This window comes from Vombatus ursinus, unplaced genomic scaffold (genome assembly GCF_900497805.2).
Source record: "Vombatus ursinus unplaced genomic scaffold, bare-nosed wombat genome assembly UNPS02007284.1, whole genome shotgun sequence".
In the NCBI taxonomy this organism is placed as follows: Eukaryota; Metazoa; Chordata; class Mammalia; order Diprotodontia; family Vombatidae; genus Vombatus; species Vombatus ursinus.
The window spans coordinates 9011130-9021695 of record NW_020947062.1 but is presented as its reverse complement, the minus strand read 5'-3'; positions in this window follow the sequence as shown (position 1 = coordinate 9021695).

Here is a 10566-nt window from a genome sequence, read left to right as displayed (position 1 = left end):
AAAGAAAGAAAGAAAGAAAGAAAGAAAGAAAGAAAGAAAGAAAGAAAATGATCTACGAAAAATTTTGTGACACCTGATGGGTGGAAGACCAGCACCTTGGTATGGCTAAAGGAACGTGGGATTTGAAGGCAGTTTCTACTTTTGGTAAGTGTGTGGGCTGGACTAGATGACTTCTAAGGTCTGTTCCAGCTTTAAAGCCTACGATACTTTGAATTTGAGGGAATTTAAAAAATTTTCAGAATTTGAAAAATTAAGTCAACTATGGTTTTGATCGACTTTTTTTTTTTTTTTTTTTTTTTACAAAGAGCAAAGAATTTTGACCAGGGGAGGAAAAGAATATTTATGCCTTCGGATATGTGATTCAGTGTCTTAAAAACCTCTGAATCCTTCCCCATCCTATTTGATAAGCTAAGGTTATACTCTGGACTGTTTTCAATCTCTTGGACTTTAGTGTGGATAAATTTTTCTTCTGATCTTTAACATGAAAGTAGAATTTAGGAGCAGGATACATTAAAGCAGGGAAGAAAGGAAGGGGCTCATGTTCATGATAGGAATACTTATAAATGGGACACTGAGGCAGTTGGAGCCAATACTGGTCAATTCTGAAATCCTGTATAGCATTGGTGCTGAGTGGGAGAACCCAACTGTCAGATGAAAAAGAATGTCTTCTCTTCTCAAAAATTTTCAGAGCACTTTGTTTAGATCTCTCCCTTTTTCTCTTTTATTTTTCCTTCCTCTTTCCTTCCCTTCCTTCTTTCCTTCTTTTCCTAACTTCCTTCCCTTTTACTTTTTCTTCCTTCCCTCTCTCTTTCCCTTTCTTCCTTCCTTTCCTTCCTTCTTTCCTTCCTTTCCTTCCTTCCCTCTCTTTTACTTTTTCTTCCTTCCCTCTCTTTTCCTTCTGTCCTTCCTTCCTTCTTTGCTTCCTTCCTCCCTTTCTCCCTCCCTTTCTCTCTCTCTCTTTCTTTTTCCATTCATATTTATTTCATACCTACTACATTAAAGTACTGTGCTAGATGCTCAGGAAAGGTAATGTGTTCTTATCACATTCTATTTGTATTTTGTTGTAACCCAGGTTTCAAGCCTGGATAATTTGTATAAGATTCTCTTCATTGGTGAAGGGAAATCTGACAAAAATTGTGGACCTGTGTGAGGAGTAGAGTTGGTGTAGAAGCTTGGGAGCAAAGACATTCTCCTTGCTTTCTTCTTCAAGAGTAGCACTCATGGTTCTAGATCTTTTTTTTTTGGGGGGGGGAAATACAAAGAGAAAGACAACAGACATCAGAAGGCAGACATGTAGGAGAAAGAACGCTTGCTTCCATAGAGACACTGGGGAATTTCCTCTTGGGCGAGATCAGAGATTTGCTCTCCATTGAGCTGAGATATCTTGCTCATGGAGGAGTCTGGTTACTTTGTATATTGTCTGGTATATACTGATCTGTATAATTTTTGAAGATTTCTGTTTGTTATCTGCTTTGATAAATGGTTTCATTCATAATTTGTGATGGTCTTTTGTTTAGCATTTGGTTGGAAGGAACCAAGCCTCAGGATATCAGCCATATGCCTTCTATGTAAGGGATAGTGACCAGGAAAACACCTTGAACCTAAGGAAAAAATAATTTCCCTTAGACTAGTAATATGTAGGGGGAGTCAACATATATAATTCTAGTCTAATCTACATTATCTCTGAAGAGATCAGTGTGGTTAACCTCATGATCCTTTCTCTGGTTGCCCAGCAAGTAGAAATCAAAGTCTCCATTGGAAAGGTGTGGACAGGATTCTACAGATATATATGTCTTCCTGTGAACCTCATTTAGACAACCCATGTGGATACCAACTTACATGGGTTATACACATTTTACATATGTGTTTGTCCTATCCCCCCTGTTAACTTCTGAGCTCCTTGAGGGCAGAGAGCTTATAATTTTTCATATTCATGCCCCCAGAACTTAGGCAGGTGCTTCAGAGCTGTTCATGGAATAGAATTAAAAATAATATTTACTGCCAAGAGCCAAAGGCAGAACTGTATTACAAGGTTGAGCCCTTCTGTTCCCTCTCATCTTTACTGTCTATAAAATGTGTCAGAATGAGACATTGGAATCTCAGAACCCAGAATGATATAAATGGAAGAAGACTTAGCTCAACAGAACATAGACCATCAGTGCTAGAGCAGGCTTTGGAATGTCAACACAGAATGTCAGAGTTGGAGGTAGTCTTGGGATCATAGAACATCCAGCGTCAAAGCTGGGAGGGGCCTTGGAATGATAGAACATAAAATATCGAAGCTGAAAGGGCCCCGATAGAAATTCATGCCTCTGACCTTAACCCTAACCCTAAATGCCTTTGACTCTGACTCTAACAGACCAGCCCAACCCCTTTATTTTACAAATGAGGAAATTAAGACAGAAAAACATGCTCAAGGTCACATAGTGAGGGGGCGTTTGATCCAGATTAGAACTCAGTTTCCCCACTTCCTAGCCCAGGAAACAGAAATGTTTGTTCAGTTTTCCAGAGTATACTTTCTTGGCACTTATATTGGGACTCCATTATTTTTAGCCATCAGATGACATTATGCAACATTTGAAATGTGTTTCTTTCAAATTTTGGTGACTTATAAGTCTCCGTTTCCAGGATACTCCCTTAATGTCTCCCTTCCTTTGTGGCCTCAGGAGCTGTTCTTTCTAAACTCCAGAGATTTATTTTTATGATTTCTGTGGCAAGGGTTTGGAGCGGGCACATTATTTTAATGATGAATTATATAGAAAGCCAGAAGAATTGCGTCTTTTCTTCTCTCTATCTCATAGAATGACAAGCTGTTGTTTATCAGTAATGGAGAAAGCTATAGCTGGTTCCTGGGCATGTTTTAAATAGATTTCAATAGCCTGACAAAGACTGACAGTGGGGGACTAGTCACCTGAGATGATTAGAATTGAAGACTAGAATTCTTCAGTTGGTCCAAACCAGATGCAAGTTACTTATTGAAAATTTTAAGTATAGTGAAGTAGAAAGAAACTTGGGGGCAGGAAACCTGAGTTAGAATCCAGGTTCTGCCACTTACTATGAAACCTTGGACACTTCACTTCTCTCTGAGCTTTTATTTCCTTATCTTTAAATGGGAATAATAACACCCTGTAGAGTTGGTGTGAAGGCAGCACTCTATAAATAATCTTACAGTGCTATAGCCAAGTGAGCTTATTGTCAAATTGCATTCCGTTCAGGTCAACAAATTCAGAAAGAAATACGGTATAATGGAAAGAGGGGAAAGAGGAAGGGAACAAACTTTTAAAAAAAGTGCCTACTATGTAGCAATAGCACTTCTAGGGCTGTATCCCAAAGAGATCATACAAATGGGAAAAGGACCCATATGTACAAATATATTTATAGCAGTTCTTTTTGTGGTGGCAAAGAATTGGAAATTGAGAGGATGCCCATCAATTGGGCAATGGCTGAACAAGTTGTGGTACATGAATGTAATGGAATATTATTGTGCTATAAGAAATGATGATCAGGCAGACTTTAGAAAAACCTGGAAAGGCTTGCATGGACTGATGTTGAGTGAAGTGAGCAGAACCAGGAGAACGTTGTACACAGTAATAGCCACACTGTGCGATGACTAACTTTGATAGACTTAGCCCTTCTCAGCAATGCAAGGATCTAAGACATCTCCAAAGGTCTCATGATGGAAATCTAAGTCAAAAGAAAGAATATGGAGTTTGAATGCAGATCGAAGCATACTATGTGCTATTTTTTTTTTCTGTTTTGTTTTGTTTTGTTTTCTCTTTCTTGTGGTTCCTCCTAGTGGTTCCAGTTCTTCCTTACAACATCACTAATGTGAAAATATGTTTAATAGGAATATATATGTATAGTCTATATCAGATTGCATGCTGTCTTGGGGAGGGAGGCAGGAAGTGAGGGGGAAAAATTTAAAACTCAAAAGCTTATGGAAGTGATTATTGATAAATCAAAATAAATTAATAAAAAAGATGTTAAAAATGTTTTTACATGTACTGGGGAAAAATAAAATACTAAAATAAAAAAAGAAAAAACCAAAGAAAAATAAAAATAAAAGTGCCTACTATGTGCCAGGCACTATGCTAAGTGTTTGTCAGTGTTTGATCCAAATGAGCCCTAAGTTATTCATCTGCAAGCTCTTTTGAGGGATGGATATATTTTTGGCATCTGGAGTGTGGGGCCTGGAGCTCAGTAGACAGTTTAATCAATGCTTGTAGAATTGATTGGGTATCAAAAATTCTGGATCAGTTTGGATCCATTGTTTCTTAGTTGGGTAAATGATTTTTTCCCTCTGGGCCTGTTTTCTTATCTGCAAATGGGGTCATAATTCCTGCACTTCCAAGAGGCCAGGCAGGGTTTTTGTTGAAGATTAAATAAGATAATGTCTGCAAAGGGCTTGGAAAAACTGAAGAGTATTTTGGAAAAGGCATCAGACTTGAAATGAAGTTTATCTTCAAAATATCACAAAAAGAGTTTGGTTTAGCAAATAGTGCAAGTCAAGACGGCTAGCAGGATAGCTCACTTTTCTAATTAAGAGAATAAATAGTATCTAAGTATTAATGTACTGATTACAAATAATTTTTATCAATTCATCAAGGCAGGACCTCTACTTAGCAGCCCTTTCTTGGCTTCCTTGAATCACCCTCATGGACTTCAAAGTAGTCTAGCTACAACCTCTTTTAAAATACACATAATCCCAGACCTGTCATTACAAACCAGAGTTGTCCACTTCCTGATAGGTCTGAGTTAGGGAGGTTCCACACTGGAATCAGTTGAGCATGAAAGAACTTCTTACTTGATGGGAGTTTTAAATCCAAGTCATTTGATTAAAAAAAAAATTGTCTGGTAAACTTGCGATTCAGTTCAATTAAAAATCTTAGGTAAGAGAAGTGAAGGCTCACCTGTAAGAGCCAGCAACCAGGGGCAGTAGCCAAGGTTGGCCTGGGTGTAGGCAGCTTGGTGAAGAGATGGTTAGGAAGTAAGCAATTATGTAGGTTTAGCTTGGCAGAGCAGGGAGGTTCCAGGTATGGCCTTTCAAATTGTAAATCCAAGTCAGTATCTTAAATCAGAATTCACCCACAATATAGGTAGATTTTATTGGGGGAGGAGGAGAGGCACACTGCGGACTACAGTCTTGTATGGCTAAAATAAGGAAATAATATTTTCTTCTATGGGAAATGGGGAACCATTAAAAGCTCTCTAGGAAGAATTCTGTGACAGCTGATGGGTGGAAGATCAGCACCTTGGTGTGGCTAAAGGAATGTGGGATTTGGAGGAAGTTTCTGCTTCTGTAAAGTGTGTGAGCTAGACCAGGTGACTTCTAAGTTCTGTTCCACTTCTAAACCCTATGATCCTTTGAATTTGGGGGGATTTAAAAATTTTCAGAACTTGAAAAATTAGGTCAACTATGGTTTTGATTGACTTTTTTTTACAAGGAGCAAAGAATTTTGAGTAAGAAACATCAATTTAGGTCAGTAAATGTTTATTAACATCTTTCCTATGTGCCAGGCCTTGTGCTGAGGACTGAAGGGGACAAAAGAGGAATAAGACACGGTCCTTGTTCTCATCAAGCTTGCAAAACACTAAGAGGAATACTTCAGGGAAACATAACAAGGAAACTAATATAGTTCGCAATTCTACAGGGCTTTAAGGTTTACAAAGCACTTTCCTTACAATAGCTCTGTGAGGTAGGTAGTATAAGGATTATTATTCCTTTCCCCCATTTTGTAGACAACTAGACTCAGGAAGAGAGGTGAAATGATTTACCCATGTCAGTAAGTTAGCAAGTTGTTGTTAGTAGTCAGTAAGAATTAGAGCTTGGACGGAGAGGATTGTAAGAAAGCATTAAGTGCAGAAGAGATTTGGAGGAAGGACAGATCAATTCCTCTTAGAAGGTAGGGGAAGGAGAAGAAGGACTCTTAGGTAGAAAGCTCCATTTAAACTGAGTTGAGAAGGAAGGGCAGGATTTTTGAGGCAGAGATTGGTAGAGGCTGGGAGGTAACTGGTAGCAGGGACAGTCCAGGAAGGAAGAAATATTCTAAATAAAAATATATAGGCAAGGAGAGGAGTATTCAAAGAGTGGTGAAGAAGCTAGTTTGATTGGAGAAGTGAGAGGCTGATTTAGAAGGTAGATTTAGAGGGGTTGGGATAGGGAAGCAAACTCTGGATGGTTTTGTATGACTAAATACGGAACTGATATTTTCTCCTATAGGAAATGGGTAGCCATTGAAGGTGTCTGAGTAATAAATAATGTAATAAGAGCTTGGCATTAGGACAGTTGCTCTTTGTCGTGATGGATTTGAAAAGGGAGAGAGACAAGGAAATGGATTGAAGAGGATGAAGCAAGTTATTATTTTTTTTCATTTGGTCATCTCAATCAATACCTCAACTTTGGTTTCTAACCCTTTCTCTAAACCAAACAGTTCTATGACTTGGGCTCTTCAAAGGAAAAGTGCTCTTAGAACCAAATAATAATGAGCTATTCTACCGTGTAGGTATTTCATGTTACACATTGAACTGGAGACCAATTTCTGTGTTGCAAGTATATTCTGATTTAAGGCACTGACTTGGGTTCACAGCTTGAAAGGTCACACCTGGGACTACCCAGCTCTGCCAGGCTGAAGCTGCACAACTACTTATCATTCCCAGCTACCTCAAGTGCTGCCTACACTCAGGCCAACCTTGGCTTGGTTGTCTGGCTCTTCTGGTCAGCTTTTGCCTTATCTTAACCAGAAACAGGCTTCTTCAGCACTTCCCTTTGGCCATTTTCATACAATGCCCTCTTCCTTTCCATCTTCCCCTTACTATTGATTCCCCTATATTATGTCTTGTTTTCCCCCATTAAAATGTAAACTCCTAGAGGTAAGGACTGTCTTGGATTTGTGTCCCAGAGGCCTGGCACAAAATAAATACTCTGGCTATCTATCTATCTATCTATGTATCTATGTACATATATATAATATGTATGTATATACATGTATGTATGTACCTGTGTATGTATGTATGTATCTATCTGTTGTGGCAGGATGCTGTCTCAGAAAATGAAGTCTACCCACAGAGAATAGATCTGATTTTGTGCCTGCTGTCCCCCATGTCTGGAATGCTCTTCCTCCTTCCTTCATGGAACCATTAGCTCCAATCAAGGCTTAGCTCAAATGCCACACAAGGCCTTTTCCTCCATTCCCCCTCCCTGACTTGTTAGTGCTTCCCTCCCCCCCAAATTACTTTGTACATATTTTGAGTTTATCTGTGCACATGTTGCCCCCCCATAGAACATAAACTCCTTTAGGGCAGGGACTGTTTTAATTTTGTCTTTATATTCTTAGCATGGTGTATGACACATAGTAGGTGCTTAATAAATGCTTGTTGGATTAAATGGAATCTGCCTTGATTTTTATTTTATTATAACTTGTATAAATTATCTTGTAGCTTAGAAACTGATAGACTGAGGCAGTTCTTGGAGTTTGGTCCTTTGGGGTCTCTGATAATAAACTATTATACTATTCAGGGGTGTGGAACCTGTGACCACATGTGGCCTTCTAAGTGCTTGGGTGCAGCCTTTGGACTGAGTCCAAGTTTTATAGAACAAATCTTTTTATTAAAGGGATTTGTTCTGTGAAGTTTGGGTTCAGTCAAAGGGCCTACTTTAGGCCCTATGTTAGAGAAATGATTTCCCCAAGATCACAGCCTAAGCAAATGTCCGAGGTCAGATTTGACCTTAGTTCTTGACTTGGGGTCAGTACAGCCTAGAACATTTTCTATATGAAAAAATGCATTCAGCACTCCAGCCTGAGAGTGGCAGTGAGTTCATTTTGACCAAGACAAGTGGGAACTCCGTCAGTTCTAGAACACTGGTGGAGGCTCCCATTACAGAGGGCAGAGGATCCAGCAGAGAGGAGCAGGGGAAGATAACAAGATAACTAGGACCTTAGAACCTTGATGACTCTGGAAGAGACAGTGAGGCTGACGACTTTGTGCAACACTGCCTCACTTAAATCCAATTCATATACAAGTCAAGACGTCAATCTGTGATGTCATTGGTCCTCTGAAAATGAAGGACAAACAAAAATAACCCTCTAGGGCTAAGATCAAGGCAGCTAGATGCTCAGTAGATAGAGTGCTGAGGACCTAGAGGGCCACAGGTGGCCTTGAGGCTGCAGGTTCCCCACCCCTGTTTCAATACTCTATTTTAGGAACATTATCGGCCATTCCTTACTGGTTTACAAATGTCCCTTTCCCACTTGTGGTCACAGAAGCTCTTTGTAGAGAAGCATGGCATAGCAGAAAGCATGTTGGATTTGGAGTCAGGAGATAACTACCATCAAATCCTGCATTTGCTGTCTGTGTGACAACAGGTGAGTCACTTCACTTTTCTGAGTCTCAGTGTCCCTATCTGTAAAATGGGAGAAATAATACCTGTCATACACACCTCATAGGATCTTCTCAAGGATCAAATGAGATGATCTGTGTTAAATACCTTACGAATCTTAACACTCATTGAAATGTTAGTTCTGTGCTTAAGTCAGGGAAAAACCTAGGCGGGGTGGCAGTGGAAAAGTAGGTAAGCCAAGCCCTGAGGCCTGTGAGGAAAAAAAGGGGGTAAAAGGAAGTTAGAACCAAAAAAATGTCCCTGGGGTTCTTTACCTCTAGCCAACACTGGTCTCCCCCAATTCCTTCCTGCCCAAGAGCCCCGTATCATCAATCTGTAATCCTAGCATCTATTACTTGTTGTCTCCCTGGCTCCCCTCTGCTGGAGCCTCTGCCATCTGTAATGGGAGCCTCCACCAGTATTCTAGAACTGAAGGAGTTCCCACTCGCCTTGGGAGAAATGAACTCCCTGCCACTCTCAGGCCGGAGTTCTGAATACATTTTTTTCCATATACATTTTTTTCTATGCTGCACTGATCCCAAGTCAAGAACTAAGGTCAAATCTGACCTCAGACATTTGCTCAGGCTGTGATCTTGGGGAAATCATTTCTCTAAGCCTGAATTTCTTCGGTAAAATGGTGATAAAAATAGCATGTACTTCATAGGGTTTTTTTTTAAATGAAGATTGAAAGGAATAATAGCTAACAAAGCTAGCATTTATACAGTGCTTTGAGATTTGCAAAGCACTTTAAATTTCAGTTGATCCTTACAACAACCCTGGCTTATGGGCACTTTCATTACCCCCATTTTACAGATGAGGAAACTGAGGCAGATGGAGGTTAAATGATTTGCCCAAGGTCACAAAATCAATCAATAAACATTTTGTTGTTGTTCAATTGTTTTCAGTCCTGTCTGACTTTTCATGATCCCTTTTTGGAGTTTTCTTGGCAAAGATACTGGAGAGGCTTGCCATTTCCTTCTCCAGCTCATGTGATAGATGAGGAAACCGAGGGAAAACAAGGTTAAGTGGATTGCCCACTATCACACAGCTGTAAGGGCGTGAAGTTGGGTTTGCACTTGGGTCTTCTTGACTCTTGGCTGGGCATTCCATTCACTGTGCCACCTAGCAAACCTTAAAAAAATGATATAAATGCAAGCCATTATTATCAGCCCTGTGCGTTGCTTTAGATGCATTAATGGGTGAAATAATTATAGAAGTGGTACTTCAGGAGTACTAGCAGGCACCCAGTCCCCAGAGTATGGGAGGTAATAATAGTATTGGTATACTTTGCTCTGGCCAGATCACATCTGGGATATTGTATTCCATTTTAGGCACCAAAATTTCAGAAGGACATTGATAAGCTGGCAGGGGTGGGTGGTGAGTGGGAGAGCAGTTAGGATGGAGAAAGTCCTTGAAAGCATATCATCATTGAAGGAACTGATGATGTTTAGTCTAGAGAATAACAAACTAAGAAGGAATGTGATACAAGTATTTGGAGGGCTATCATAGGGAAGAAGAATTAGGAAGGTAGAAAATAATTATTTATTAAGTGTCTATGATGTACTTTACACATATTATCTCATCTGATTCTCAGAACAACCTTGGGATGTAGGTGCTATTATTATCTCTCTTTTACAGTTGAGGAAACTAAGAGGTTAAGTGACTTGCCCAGGGTCACACACCTAGTAAGTGTCTGAGGCTACATTTCAACTCAGGTCTTCCTGATTTCAGGCTCAGCACTCTATCTATTGAGCCATCTAGTTGCCTCGTTCGTAGCCCTAGAGAGTTATTTTTGTTTGTCCTTCATTTTCAAAGAGGACCAATGACATCACAGATTGACGTCTTGACTTGTGTATGAATTGGATTTAAGTGAGGCAGTGTTGCACAAAGTTGTCAGCCTCACTGTCTCTGCCAGAGTCATCAAAGTCAGGGGCAGCTAGGTGGCGCAGTGGCTAGAGCTCCAGTTTTGGAGTCAGGGGGACCTGAGTTCAAATTAGACCTCAGACACTTGACACTTACTAGCTGTGTGACCCTAGGCAAGTCACTTAACCCTGAATGCCTCACCAAAAAGCAAAAACAAAACAAAACAGAGTCAAAAAGTCCAGTAGCAGGACAAAAGTCAAGATGACCTCTGGTGGCCCCGGATGCAATGGATGACTTTGGTGTCTTTAATGTCTGATCAAGCTCTA